The sequence below is a fragment of the Impatiens glandulifera genome, chromosome 3, assembly GCF_907164915.1.
Source record: "Impatiens glandulifera chromosome 3, dImpGla2.1, whole genome shotgun sequence".
Taxonomy (NCBI): Eukaryota; Viridiplantae; Streptophyta; class Magnoliopsida; order Ericales; family Balsaminaceae; genus Impatiens; species Impatiens glandulifera.
Window position 1 is genome coordinate 61,346,636 of NC_061864.1, and position 16,406 is coordinate 61,363,041.

Sequence of the window (16,406 nt, forward strand, 5' to 3'; positions counted from 1 at the left end):
TAATGAAAAATAAATTTTATGTTGTAAAAATAAAGATAAATAATAATTAAATTTAAATAACAAAACAACCAACAGTATCAATAATTAAATTTCAAATTTAATAAATAAATAATAAAATTTTGGACTAAATTATAAATTTGTATTTAATAATTAGATATCATTTCAAATTAAAAGTACACTGTTGTAAAAAATAGAGACAAGTTCATTTAAAAGTATAAAAATTATTTTTTATTTATACAATTTTAAATCAAATAAATATATTTATATATAAATAAATTAAATAAAGTATTTATAAATAAATTAAATAATATTTATATAAGAATAAAAATAACTTGATTAAAAACTGTCATAATTTTGAAAAGTAAAAAATGTTTCTTCCACTTGCTTTCACTATTTTAAAGACATTAGTAATAATAATATTAATTATTTTGTTATTCTCTCTAATTATATATTAATTACTGCTATTATAAATTTTTATATAAATTTTAATTTGTAAATTAATTATACCATTTAATATTATTAATTATATTATTTTTTATAACTCATACCGATTATTTATATTCATTTAAACTCTCTTAAAAATTAATTTAATTAGATGTTTTTTTTATCAAATAACCAATAATTAATAATTATAATACATAATTAAGAATTATAATATATATATTAATATTAATTATTTTATTATTAATTAAGCCTTTTATTTTAAAATTAGTTAATTTATTTTTATTTTGATATATATATATATGTAAATTATTATATATATATATATTAAATCAATTTTATTTTCTTTAATAATAAATAAATGTTAAGTATTTTTTTAATTGTTTTTTTATCAAAATTTAACACTTTTTAAAAATTATTTAATAATAATTTATTATCAAAACTTCATATATTTCCAAATAATTGACAAAACTTTTAAGATGGTCTTTGTTTTCATATATTACATATTGGCACGGCTAAGTCACAGTCTTATAAAATAATTTTTTTTATATATAATAATAAAAACAAAAAAAAACTTAATTTTTTTAAAATATTTTTTTTTGTACTTTATTTTAACTACTCTTATAATTTAGTTGCGTAGAAACACTCTTATCAAACTATAAATATCCAAAAACATTTTATTAAATACATCTGTTTGTAATAAATGATTCATAAAAAAGAAAAAAAAGTAAATAAATAATTGAAAATAGTTGTATTAATATATATATATATATAATTTATTCCTTTAAATAATGTTACTGTAAAACTTATGGCTAAGGTGATCCAGTATTACAACAAACATGAATATACTTCCCAAGTTTAATGAAAAACCTGTTAATAAATTTAAAGTATAATTTATTGTCCAAATCAATCTGGGCACTCTGTTCGAGCTCATTCTTGTATGATATTTTGTTTTTTTTTCTTGATTATTTAAATAATTTTTTAAGCAAAATAAAAAATCTATAAAAGTGAAACAATAACAATATTAAATTTTATTTAAGAAATATTTATTATTTTTAACCAATTTTAATTTTAATAAACTCTACGATAAACGTGCCGTGCTTAAAAGAATCGTGCTAAAATTGAAAATTATTAAACTGATATTACTACATTATTCTTTGTTGAGGCCTTTGAAGATATTAATAATAAAAATTGATCACATTTGATCTAGTCTAATGAGCCATATTAATAAACTATTTACCAAACACTTTGAAGATATTGTATGTGAAAACATTTAAAAACGTACATGTCACTAAATATATTATATGGACTTTAAAAAGTATTGACTCTTATATAAACACTGTTTTGTGAATATATGTATTCATTTTTATTTGTCATTAATTTATAAATTTATTTGTATAAGTGATGTGATCAATTTTATTTTTTTTAAATTGTCAATTTTGAACCAATTCAAATGTGTTAAGTTTAAATGAATTGAATATTTAAACCCAACTCCTATCTATTATGATTTTATGACATTACTCAAGTTTTTAGACTATCGTTCAAGTTAATATTAATTTTTTGTTTGGGGTTGTTTTTAGTTCGGTTTTGCATTTTAATTTAATTTATTATTTGTATGCCTAATTATTTTTTTAGAAGAAAACTTTACACTAATCATTAAGTAGACAATATTTCAACTTTGTGAAAAAAAAGTTGAAAAAAACTTCCAAACCAAAAGCTTAAGTAGAATGCACATATTTTTTTTACTATAATTCAGTCTCTCAACATTATATATTGATATTGAGAGTTACCCTTTTGAAATTGATTAATATTCTACCTTTTTAACTAAACAAATTATTTTTATTATATCTAATTTCTTAATATATATAATATGTGTTTTTGTTACAATAAAAAAGATAATGTAAAAACAATTTGTTTGTTTCCTAAATGTATATAAATGAATAATCAACTATATAATAAGAAGCTATCAAACAAAATAACAAAACTCTATTTAACATTAGAAAAGGAACATTATATTTATAGTCTTTGTAAAGTTAAAAGATGTTTATCACAATAATAATAATAATAATAGAGATGATGATGTTTAAGCAATCCATCTATTCGCAATTAGGTCTTGACATATACTCGATTAAAGTAATGATTAACCATTGATGCTTAAACGCTTAAACGTATTGATTATGAGATATTTTTTTAAAGTGAAAATATTTTACTTATTTCTTTCTTATAATAATAAATTGATTATATTTAATATAATAAAAAATAAGAAGGAAGAAAGTATATTTATAGTAAGGTTTACTTACTATAAGTTGAAGTTAGAAGATCTGTTAAACACCAATGTTTAATGGGGCTTAGATATTCATTACTTTTTTTTTTGAGTTTTTCATGCATGTTTTATTGTTGTAATTTTATTTTGTAACTCATTTAGTGTTTATGATATTTTTTTCCTTTATTTATATTTACATTCCTTATTTTCTTAATTAGAATTATTGTTTGTATGTAAAAAATCATTTCAATGGTATATTACATTTCATGATATCTCCTATATGAAACACACGATTTTCTTAATTTAATTTTGTACGAGAAAGTAATATATAAATATTAATAATTTGTTTGGTAAAATAATTAATTGAAAGAATATTTTAGTTAATTAATTATTTTTTTTTGTTTATAACTATATTTTTTAAAACCAATCTTGCTTAAAAGTGGTAGTTTTCACATATTACATTACAATCTTTTCCAAACATTACATTTCTATTTTATCAATATATATTTTCAAAGAAAATCTTGCTGGTTTCAAATGAATTTGAGTTATTTCCTCACTTTACTATGTTATACTTGGTGTTGTTTCTCTTCGGTCTTTTATTCTCGACATTATTAGTCTCATGATAAAGAGAAAACTATGTGATTTCAGTACAATATCATTGCAAACATTTTCAAACAAGTTTAATACAAGTTATGACATGAATCTTTGTAAATTAATAATAATAATAAAAAAGCAAACATAAAACACAATTCCTGACAGATTAGCTCGATTGTTTCAAATTATCGAATATGCAAAAATCAATTTGAAACTCCAAGTTCCACGGGTGTGGATCAAACTTCATATCTCATAGTTTACGCCAAACAAGATTAATTTTTTCTTAAATAATTTAGGATCACGACGCAACTCAATCTTCAGACCTGCCCTACTCCGATCAAAGTTCGATTTGGTAATTCTCCGTTATATTTAATTGAATAACCAATAAATACACAAATGAAATAAGATAACAATTTACAAACATAAACAAAATTAACATTATTAATCACATAATCGATCAATTTCTCTATCTAGCTTTAAACAATTTGTACGTTCTAGTTGACAATTTTTACTAATAAAAATGTATTTTAAATCTTAACATACACCTCACTATTATGTTCAATGTGTTGATTAATTAATGGGTAATGACATCATCTTTCAAGAAGTCATAGTTTAGTAAATGTCATAACCAACTATCTAATTTATGATCATTAATAATCATGTGACTAAATAGTAAATGTCATAACCAATTATCATTATTAATTGTAGAAATGAAGCAAGACAAAGAGCTTCATCACTTTAAAATTAAGTGGAATTAAATATGTTTTGTTTACTATAATTTAATTAGAATGTACCTCTAAATATGCACATATATGATTGTTAATATGAGTTCTTATGCAAGTCATCAATTTAGAAACGATTCAAAACTAGCATGCATCCCGTGCATTTGCACGAGTAATAATATAAAAACCGTGAAAAAAATATTACGGTAAATTTTTTATGGGCGGGTCAACCCACAATCCGACCCAAGTATCTATTTACTCTCACATATATCCAAATTAACCACAGCTCTCGACCCGGTAATCCGGACACTTTAAAAATTAAGCATCATTATATATATATATATATATATAAATTAGTTAGTTAAAATGTTGAACTTATGTTGTTAAAATGTCACGCGTTTATCAAATTTTGGGTTGAATTTAAAATATAAAGTATTATTAACCTAGTTGGTTAAAAGGTTGTACTTGTTCTGTTAGGTTGCAGTTCGAACCATACCTATAGTATTTTTAATTTTATTTTTAACCGTTTTAAGTTTATGGGTGGGTCAACCCACAATCCGACCTAAGTATCCATTTATTCTCACATATATCCAAATTAACCACAGCTCTCGACCCGGCAATCCGAACACTTTAAAAATTAAGCATCATTATATATATATATATATATAAATAAAGTTGGTAAGAATTATATTTCTTTTAAAATAATACAACGAGATTCATTTACATGTTAATTTGCATTATTTACATTTAACACGAAAAAACATTTATAAGAGCTTAGTTTACATACAAATACACTTAAAAGTTCAAATTTATAGTTTTGTAACTTGTTTTATTGGTTATTTGACATGTGCTCATTTTGAAATATTTTCAAGAACTGAAATTGCGTTTGAATTAGAAAATTCAATAAACTTTATTTAAAAATATATATTTCTTTTTCTCAAATTCAAATGTCAATTTAAATAAGATAATATTAACCCAACTTAATTAAAAATATGTTAAAAAATTTATTAACCTTTTTTTCGTTAAAATTTAGTTTCAACATAAAAAATATTTTAAAATTATCATAGGTTAAGTTTACATACTTATTTTATTTTGTGAACAATTTTCTATTTTGTTTATTTATTTTTAAAATAATAATTTTAATTCGTTGATCTATTTTTTTTATATATAAAATGGTGCAAAAAATGGTTAAATTTTATAAAATAAAGTTTAGTAGAGTTGAAATTATGACATAATTTGCCACAAATTATCAAATTACATTTTAGAAACTTCAAAAATTATATTTTTGTACATATTTATATTTAAAAAGTGAAAAATAAAACTCAACCACCATAACACCGATAAACTCATTGATCATTCTGAAACAACTCTTTTGTGTGTTTGTCTACTATATCCTTTCCAAGCACTATTTATGCCACTTCAAATTTCATAGGTTTCTATTTTGACGTGTTGTGTTGTGTTGTTCTTGGACGATTTACTTAACACTTAAACAGAAGTGAAAATACTTCGATACTTAATTAAGCATAACTTGTTATGCTTTAAATAGCCAATAAATGAAGACTCGATCTACTACAACCAACATAGTAAAAAATTACGAAAACATAACAAAATAATAAGACAACTACTTGACTCCTAATTAGTAGGAGATTATTTCAAACTCATAAACAAATTAAAGACTAATTCAAACATAACAATGCTTCTCCTAAACTGAAAGCAATAACATTCAGTTTATCCTTTCGCAAACTCTAAGCTTTTCTCTTAATCTGAAGAAGACTTCTAACCGTAACGTTTTGGTCAGAATATCTGCAGTTTGATCATTAGTTTCGCAGTGCACTAACTTGACAACTCTATTTTTAGTAAGATCCCTCAAGAAAATGAAACCTGACATCAATATGTTTGTTTTGAACATGAAGAACATAATTCTTTGACAATTTGATAGTTGAACTATTATCACACATTATTGTAGTGCTTCCCGACTGTGCCAACCCAAACTCCTCTAGAATTCTTCTCATCTAAATGCATTGACACACAATAAGCGGCTGCAATGAATTCTGCTTCTATCGTGGATAACGTTACAACATGTTGTTTATTAGATGCCCGGGCTACAGCTCCTCCACTCAAAAGAAATGCATATCCGCTTGTACTCCTTCTATCATCTGTCTCCAGCATAGTCATTATCCGTATAGGTTGTTAATTCTCCAACAAATCCCTTCTTGTACAAAAACCGAATGATAATGTACATTTTAGACAATGGAGCACTCTTTTTACAGCTTGCATGTAGGAGAAGCCATGTATCTACTAAGTAAGCATACCACGTATATCAGGTCTGGTCTTGTGGACGTGATGTACATCAAGCTCCCTATCAATTGCTTATATAGTGTTGACTCCACTTTGTTTCCTTCTCCTTCCTTTGAGAGTCTTGAACTCGACACAATTGGATTCTTAACTGCATTTCCATAATGCAGATTGATTCTTTCCAGAATTTCTCTAGCATACTACCTTTGATGAATAAAAATTTCATCTGCATCCTGAACTACTTCAACCCTAAGAAATACTTCATTCTTCCCAAATTGGTCATGTCGAATTCCTCTTTCATAGATGATTTTTGTTGGAATTATTTCCAATATTTGGGTACATATATTATTTATAATTGTATATTATTTGTTATCATAATAAAGATTAAAGACAATTAAAGTGATCTATTAAAGTATAAAGATTATGAGGTTTATTTAGACATCTATAATAAATATGAGGATTATTTGTGTAGAAGCAGAAATATCATTTATTATTATATTGATGGGCCAAATAATAAATGGGTATATTATGATTAGGTCCCCAATATAGGGTTGGAAGACTTAAACCCCACCCACATCAGACATTCCGATCTAGATCCAGAATAAGAAGATCCACATTTCGATCCAGGTTCAGATCTAGAACAAGAAGATCCAAGATCAAGAGAAGATCAAGAAGAGGAGAATAACGAAGAACGGCTTAATGAACCGTTCTTCATTCCAGATTCAGGTACATTTCTGTAATTTATGTTTATCTTAATTTATCGACATAAAGTATTAAGATTATAGAACTAAAGAATAAATATTTAGATTAAAGATTCTAACAATTTGAACTTTTCAATCATAGATAAATCATTCCCCGTAAAGATCAAATCACCCACGTATAGATTGGCAATGAGGATTTTGTACCTTCTACACTTTTAACAAATAGAGTATGTTTGTATACACACCTTTGAAACCCTTCTTTGGTGAAGTATGCTTCGATTCGGCTATACCATGCGTGGGGAGCCTACTTTAGACCGTATAAAGCCTTTGTGAATTTGTATATTTTATACTCCTTTTCTCCTTTTATGTACCCTTGTGGTTGCTCAACATACACATCTTTAGATAGCTCACCATGGAGAAAGACGCTTTTGACATCCAACTGGTAGATACACCAACTTTTCTGAGTCGCCAATGCTAAAATCATGCGTATAGTGTCCCATCGTGCTACTGGAGAAAACACTTTATTGTAATCCACCCCTAGTTGTTGTGCATAACCATTGGCTACGAGTCTGGCCTTGTGTTATTCTATTTCTCCTTTCTCATTTAACTTCGTTTTGTAAACCCACTTCACCCCAATTTTCTTTGCTCCCTTAGGCAACCCCGTAAGAGACCACATATTGTTTCTTTTTATTGAATCCAATTCAGCCTCCATTGCTTTTATCCATTTATCATCTCCATTAGCTTAATCAAACGTGGTTAGATCTGTAAGAGAAACAAACATGACCATATTGGTGATCTCTTCTTCTTTTTCTTCAAAAAAACCTCCTCCTTGGTTAAGTAATCTTGTAAATAAGTGGGTGGTCTTCGAGTCCTAGGGATCTCCTCTAGTATTTCCGCTACATTTTGTGGTATCTCCTCTAGTATTTTAGTTACATCTTGGGGTAATTCACCCTCATTATGCTCTGACTCACACTCTTCCCAAATCAGTTGCTCATCGTTTATTTTTTCGAATGACTTTTCCCAGTTCCAACTTTTTTCTTCTTTAAACACAACATCACAACTTGTCACAACTTTCTCTATGACGTGATTGTACAACCGATAACCCTTCGATTCATTGCTCACTCCGATTAGTACACATGTAATAATCTTAGCATCCAACTTCTTTCTTCTCTAATCTGGAACATGTACACGAGCTAAACAACTAAACACTCAAAAGTAATCCACTGATGGTTTTACGCCACTCTATATTTCTTTAGATGTCTTTTCTTTAAGGACTGATGTTGGACTTCTATTTAGGATGTGCACTGCCCATATTGCTACTTCAGACCATAAATTCTTAGGGACTTTTTGTCTTTTAGAATGCATCGCACCATATTCATTATGGTATGATTCTTACGCTCAACAACTCTTTTTTGTTGCGGTTGTGAGTTGTCTACTTATTCCCATCTCTTCATAGAACAACTTGAACTCGTTAATTGTAAACTCTTAGATGTAAACTCTCCTCCTTTGTCAGTTCTTAAACAGACCAATGTTTCTCCTGTTATTAAACACTCTTTCATTAGAATTTTGTTGGCCTTGGTAGCGTAGATGAATTTGGAGCTAACTCAACCAGATGTGAAGACCGCCGATATACACGGTCATTTGAACGAGGAAATCTACATTTATCAACTAGATGGATTCATAGTTGCTGATAAAGAAAATTGAGTTTACAAGTTGAACAAATCATTGTACGGGTTGAAGCAATCATCGAGAAAATGGTACAAGAGATTTGACAAGTTTATGATGGAGCACAAGTACACAAGAAGCAGATTCAATTCATGTGTGTATTTGCGCAAATTGAAAGATGAGTCTTACATCTATACTCTTGTACGTTGATGATGTATTTATGTTTATAGCATCAAAGAGCCAATATGAAATTGACAAATTAAAGGCTCAACTGGATAAAGAGTTCGAGATTAAAGACATGGTAAAAACCAAATCTAAACATTGTTTAGATTTGGTAACATCTTCCGCTTTTGAGTCGGCGCTGAAGAGCGCCAATTGGAAGCACTAAAGAACTATTTTTTAATATTGAAGACTAGTATTTGGATATTGTGCCAAGGTGAAGATTTATTGTTTTTGGCACAATTAGAATCCCACATCGAAGATGATGAGAGTGAAATTTCTTAGTATATAAAAAAACTATATTCACAATTAAAATATAATTCAACATAGGAAGATGATGGGAGAGGGGAAGTTTCTTAGCCTATAAAAGAAACTCTCCCCTCTTTGGTTTATTGCACCCAATATTTTGATCTTTCTTCTTGTCTCGTCTTTAACTTGAGTTTTCCATTTAAGAAAAATCTCAAATACTTCATCTTTGTTCTTCATAGTAAACACTCATACTCTTTTGAAAAAATATCAATAAAAGTAACAAAATAATATCTACCTCCAAGAGATGGGGTCTTAGTAGGTCCCTAGACATCTGAGTGCACATAGTCCAAAATACCCTTGGTGTCATGGATAGCAGTGCCAAATTTTACTCGTCTTTGTTTTCCCAGAATACAATGTTCACAATAATCTAATTTAAAAACTTTTGTACCTTTCAGCAATCCTTGCTTGATAAGAGTTTGCATAGATTTCTTACCAGCATGTCCCAATCGCATATGCCATAGCTTTGTTGCCTCTAAATCGTTACTGCTCCCGAAAGTTGATACAGTTGCTGTCTCATTAACTGTACTACCTTGATAGTAATACAAATTATTATTTTTTCTGATAGCTTTCAACATCAGTAGCACTCTAGAAATTACCTTAAGAATACCATTTTCTAATTTCACATGTAGGCCTTTTGACTCCAAGGTCCCCAAAGAAATGAGATTCTTTTTTATATTTGGTATGTATCGAACATCTCTGATAATTCTGGTGGATCCGTCATCATTTCTCAGCTTGATTGAACCTATCCATTATAATTCTGGTGGATCCATTTTTGGTATCATCTCCCATGTAAACAACTCCACCATTTAGTTCTTTAAAGTCAAAAACCACTTTCGAACTGGTGTCATATGATAAGTGCAATATCCACGCGTTAGGATGTGATGTTGTGTGTGACATCGATAAAGAGTATTCTGAATCTACATCACCTTTGTTTTTCTGCAACATTCGAATCTTCAGAATCATTCTCTTTCTTCTTCAACTTTGGACAGTTAATCTTCCAATGTCCCTTCTCACGACAAAAAGCACATTCATCTTTGACAACTCTACTTTCGAATCTTCCTCCTTTCCCTTTTGATTTGTTTTTGTTAACGGCCCCTGACCACCAATGCTTAATTTGATGTACCTATTTTGTTTTTCTTTTTGTCCTACTTTCTCAATTCGTGACTATATAAAGTAGAACTTGCATCATCAAAAGAAACATTTCCCTTCCCATTAAGTAGCGTTTTTTCTAAGTGTTCAAATTCATTAGGAACGGGCGATAGCAACATCAAAGCAAGATCTTCATCCTCAAACTTAACATCAAATTTTAACAAAACTACTATTAATTGATTAAACTTAGTAATATGTTCATTCATAGTAGTACCTGATTGGTAATCACACCGGAACAACCACTTTTTGATTAGGAGATTATTGTCATGGCCCATTGGTATGGGGTGCACATGTAAAGCCCACAAGGTGCATTTTCTAGAATATTCCGGGTTTTTTGTGGTCATTTCTGGAACTCTCTAGAATCCTCTAGGAGTTCCTGGATTTTGGTTGGTCATGGAACTCTCTAGATTTCTCTAAGAGTTCCCTTTTGTGAGTGAGGTCATGGAACTCTATAGAATTCTCTAGGAGTTCCTCTTTTTATAAGTAGAGTCGTGGAACTTTCTAGAATTCTCTACGAGTTCCTTTTTTATATAAGGTAGAAGAACTCTCTAGAGTTCTCAAGTATAGGTGTTAGTAGAATTCTCTAGAAATCTTTAGGAATTCTTGGGTTTAGGTTAGGTAATAGAAGTGTCTAGAAAAAACTAGTTCTAGGAGGATCTAGAATGATCCATACACTTGTATATAAACAAGTCTTGGCCACAAACTAAGAAACTCAACTCAACGAATATTCTAAACACTCAACATTTGTAATACCTTACTCTTGTAAGAATAAACAAGATATTCTCCAAGCTCTTTCTCTCTCAAATTGTTCCATCTTCTTACATCTTCTAAGAGGTTGACTAGCTAGGATTGAGGCAATCTAGACTAGTGCCGCACGGGAAGAGGTGATATTCGGCGACCGAGTTTCTGCCCGTGACAAGTGGTATCAGAGCGAAAGTGGTATCGTATCCACGTTTGTGCTTCCACATTTAAGAGAATAGATGGATTCAAGTTCCAAAGTCACAAAGGTTTCGACCGGCGAATAGAAGGACAAGAGGGACAAGAGGGACAAGTTCATCGAGAGGAGTGTCGGCATGGAAGCATGGGTGACCCGGCTTGAGGAAGGCATTTCCGAGTAGTAAGAGGCTCTCGAAGTGTTTAGCGTGGTGCCCGAGAGGGTGACTACGTTGGATGAGGCTGGTGAAAAGTTGGAGAACAGGGTGATGTGGATCATTAACAATATGAACCGGAGCATTCGTGACAAAGTGTTGGGATCGGTTTGAGGGGAAGTTAATGATATCTGCCATGAAGAGCTCGAGACAATCCGGGGAGAAGTCCTTGCGATGGTCGAGGCCCTCCGGAGGAAAATCTTAGAGAGGCTAAAATCGATGGAAAGGCGGATTGGGAGGAATGGAGGGGAACATAGAGGTGCGACACCTCAACGAATGGATGTTCCTAAGCCAACTCCATTCAAATGCTCGAAGAGTGCAAGGGAAGTGGAGGACTTCCTTTGGAACATGGAGATGTACTTTCGGGCATCAAGCATACTAGATGATCGTGGCAAGTTGGAGACAATACCTTTCTTACTATAAGAGATGGCACTACTGTGGTGGAGGAGGAGGGAAGTAGACATTGAACGAGGGACCTTGAGGATGGAAACATGGGAAGACTTCAAGACTAAGTTCAAGCGCCAATTCTTCCCAAAGAACGCCGAGTTCGAGGCTAGGAAAAGGTTGAATCAACTTGTGAACAACAGAAGCATCAAGGAGTATGTGAAGGAGTTCCAAGAGTTGATGCTCGAGTTACCAAGTCTAACGGAACAGGAGGCCCTGTTTGCGTTTGTGAATGGCCTTAAGACTTGGGCGTAGTTGGAGCTGGAAAGGGTCAAGGTGCGGGACGTCTTCGAGGCAATCGCAGTTGTAGAAAGGGCTCAAAGTATCTATGGATAGGCCAAAGATCCTCAAGGACGAGGAGAAAAATCGTGGGGGAGACCGCCCACGTGACTAGGAGAAAGGTGGGGGAGACCGCCCACCTAGGAAGGGGTATGCACATAACAACTTTGTGGGGAAAACTGACGACTCGGGTAAGCCAAGAGTGTGTCATATTTGTGGTGTCCAAAATCACATAAAGTTTATGTGCCCATTCAAGGGAGAAACGGTTGCAACAGTTAAAGGAATCGAGTCTTCTAAGGAAGAGGAAGGGACTCGAGTGGGATCATTGAGACTGCTCAACGCTGTGAAGAATAATGTTGCGAAGTCGATCAAGGGAACTAAGAGTGGCTCTTTGTCGTGGAAGCTTAGATCGGGGGAAGACGCATTAAGGCACTAGTGGATACAAGGGCTACGCACAACTTCATGCGAGAAGGAGTAGCCAAGGCGTTGGGTCTGTGGATCAGCCCAACAAGAGGGACGATGAAGTCCTTTGATGGAGCTAAGCTGGTGGCCGGGGAGGCTAGGAAAGTGCACACCAAGATTGGAGACTGGTATGGGACAGTCTCGTTTACCTTGGTCCCAATGGAAGACTACGACGTAGTATTGGGACTATAATGGTGCGATCAGGTACGCGCTTGCATAATACCTTATTCTGATTCCTTAATCATTTTGGATCATGGGAAGTCTAGCGTGATTCCAACAATGAGAGAATTAGAGGGAATAAGCATGTCCTCGGCAATGCAATTCAGCCGAGGTCGCAAATGTGGTAAAGGGGCTTTTACCACTTTTGCTAGGGTGGATGATGGGGACGGTTCCAATGGGAAAGGAAAAATACTCAAGGAAGTCCAAAGGAGGTGCAAGGTCTTTGAGCGGCTCAAGGCTAAAGGCACGAAACCATCAGATCCACAAGGTTTGGCCACATGCAACATGGGCCAAAGTCAGTCCGCCTTCACTCGCGTCAAGTCCATAGGAAGGGATGCAGGACGTGCAGTCAAGAAAGGGGACGGTGGAAGGGGGAAGTTGCCCCTACAACAGTTGAAGTCTCTACGGTCTAGGCTCAAGGGGCTTGTGCGCAAATTCGAGGGACCATTTTCAATCAAGAGACGTGTGGGAAACGTCTTATATCGGTTGAAGTTGGCGGCCATAAGAGCACCCGTTGCCGTGACGTGCAAGGGGGAGGATGACCACTCAAGGGATGCCGGGAAGAAGATCACCATGCATCGTTTTAAGGTTGTGTTGAGGTCGGTCACGACTTAGGTGGGGGAGAATGTCATGGCCCATTGGTATGGGGTGCACATGTCAAGTCCACAAGGTGCATTTTCTAGAATATTCCGGGTTTTTGTGGTCATTTTTGGAACTCTCTAGAATCCTCTAGGAGTTCCTAGATTTTGGTTAGTCATGGAACTCTCTAGATTTCTCTAAGAGTTCCCTTTTTGTGAGTGAGGTTAAATAACTCTTTAGAATTCTCTAGGAGTTCCTCTTTTTGTAAGTAGAGTTATGGAACTTTCTAGAATTTTCTAGGAGTTCCTTTTTGTATGTAAGATAGGAGAACTCTCTAGAATTCTCTAGAGTTCTCAAATATAGGTGTTATTAGAATTCTCTAGAAATCTCTAGGAATTTTTGGGTCTATGTTAGGTAATAGAAGTGTCTAGAAAACACTAGGTCTAGGAGGATCTAGAATGATCTATACACTTGTATATAAACAAGTCTTGGCCACAAACCAAGAAACTCAACTCAACGAATGTTCTAAACACTCAACACTTGTAATACCTCACTCTTGTAAGCAATAAACAAGATATTCTCCAAGCTCTTTCTCCCTCAAATTGTTCCATCTTCTTGCATCTTCTAAGAGGCTGACTAGCTAGGATTGAGGCAATCTAGACTAGTGCCGCACAGAACGAGGTGATATTCGGCGACCGAGTTTCTGCCCGTGACATTATTCTGATCACTCTTCTTCAAAAATTTGTCCTTCAATGCTTGCTATAGTTTTTGTGCAAAAGTTCGTTCTTCACAGCATACGTATGCTCTCTAGACAGACATAATCGAATTGTTCCGCATGCCAACCAGTTCATGATACTCCACTCTTTTTTTCTATACCATTTGGCTTTCTGACCTCAATAGAAACATCTAGACCCTGCTGAAAAGGACAATCTAGAATCTCACATTGCCATATGCTAAAATGCCCAGTTCCATCAAAGATTTCCACCGCAAACTTCAAATTCGACATCGGTGTCCTCGTCCAGGATTACGAAGGAGTTGATGCCCCTTTTGAAGACTCTACCATGCAAGGACGAACCTTTGGCTCTGATACCACTTGTTGGGAAAAACTCTGACAGAAACAAAAGAAGAAAACAAACGAAAGAACATACTAACAGAATTTGATAACGGAGTTCAACCAAAATGTTGCCTACGTCTCTGAGCACTAAGGCTATCAATTAATAAGAAGAAGAGATACAAATATTGGGTGCAACAAACCAAATAGGGGAGAGTTTCTTTTATAGGCTAAGAAACTTACCCCACTTCCATCATCTTCCGATGTGGGATTCTATTCTAATTGTGAATATAGTTTTTTTATATACTAAGAAACTTTTTTCACTTCCATCATCTTCCGATGTGAGATTCTAATTGTGCCCAAAACAACACTTCTTCCTTTTCCTTAGCCCATTCTTCCTCTACCTTTACCACCTCGATCTTCATAAGTGACTTTCAGCACTTGACCATCTCTACCGTAGCTTGGTTTTCTCATTTTTTGATCATGCACCAGTAACGAGCTTTGCAGAGCATCAACCGAGAGACTACCGATGCCATTAATTGACTCCTCAGTTGAGCAAACAATATAATTAAAGTTCTAAGTTAATGTGCGTATAATTTTCTCCACAATCTTGACATCTTGCATGTCATCTCCACAATTTCTCATGTCATTGGTCACCACCATCACTCTTGAGAAGTAATCTGAAATGGACTCTATGTTCTTCATCTCAAGCAACTCAAAATTCCTCTGTAACGATTGTTGTTGAGCACGCTTCACTCTTACATTTCCTGGGTACTTAGTCTTCATCGAATCCCACAATTGCTTGGAAGTTCCTTTAGAGTGATCGTCATGAGAATGGATTTGTCGATTGCGCTGAAGATGTAGTTCTTTGCTTTTAGATCCTTCAGTCTTGCTTCAGCAAGGGCCTTCTTTTGTACTTCGGACAACGTTTCTTCATCGATTGGCTCGACAAATCCATCTTTCACCACACTGAAATATTCTTTCGACCTCAACAAATTCTCCATGAGTAGACTCCAATGATATAGTCTCCATCGAACTTAGGAATGCACGGTTATGCAAGCTTGCTTGATTCTGTCATCTCACTCACTCGTGTTTCGTTCACTCACTCACTCACTTGTAATTAGTGCTCTGATACCAAATTTGTTGTTCTTAGACGATTTACTTAACACTCAAACAGAAGTGAAAATACTTCGATACTTTATTAAGCATAACTTGTTAGGCTTTAAATAGCCAATAAATGAAGACTTTGTCTTCTACAACCAACGTAGTAAAAACTAGCGGAAACATAACAAAATAATATGACAACTACTCGACTCCTAATTAGTAGGAGATTATTTCAAACTCATAAACAAATTAAAGACTAATTCAAACCTAACAACTTACTATTTCTTCCTTATCTATCACATTTTCAATGTTCAAGGTAATTTTTTTTGAAGCACACAATTAAACAACTCGACCAAACTTTTCAAAGTTTTGAGTTATCCGATCTCAAACATCCATAAACTCGTGCTTTTATAAAATAAAAATAAATGTCATGAATATGTTAGGTTAAGAAATAATATCCAATAGGAGGCAGCCTTCTTGAATAGCCCACTTTGCATGTGGTAGACAGAGTGTTACGAAATTATTGATTTGTGCAAGATTAATTATCTTCTTATATATACATCAAGTTTCCACATTATTATTGCAACAACCATTACTATCATTTTACAATATGACACTGCATGTAGAGCTTTTCTATTAAGCTCCAAGTTAAAGCCAATATTGCTTCATTTGTCAATAATAAATCTTTACTTTTCAAAGTATGAATAAAACAACTACAATACTTGTTAGAAACATCTATAGACAAAGAATAAAATATTTATA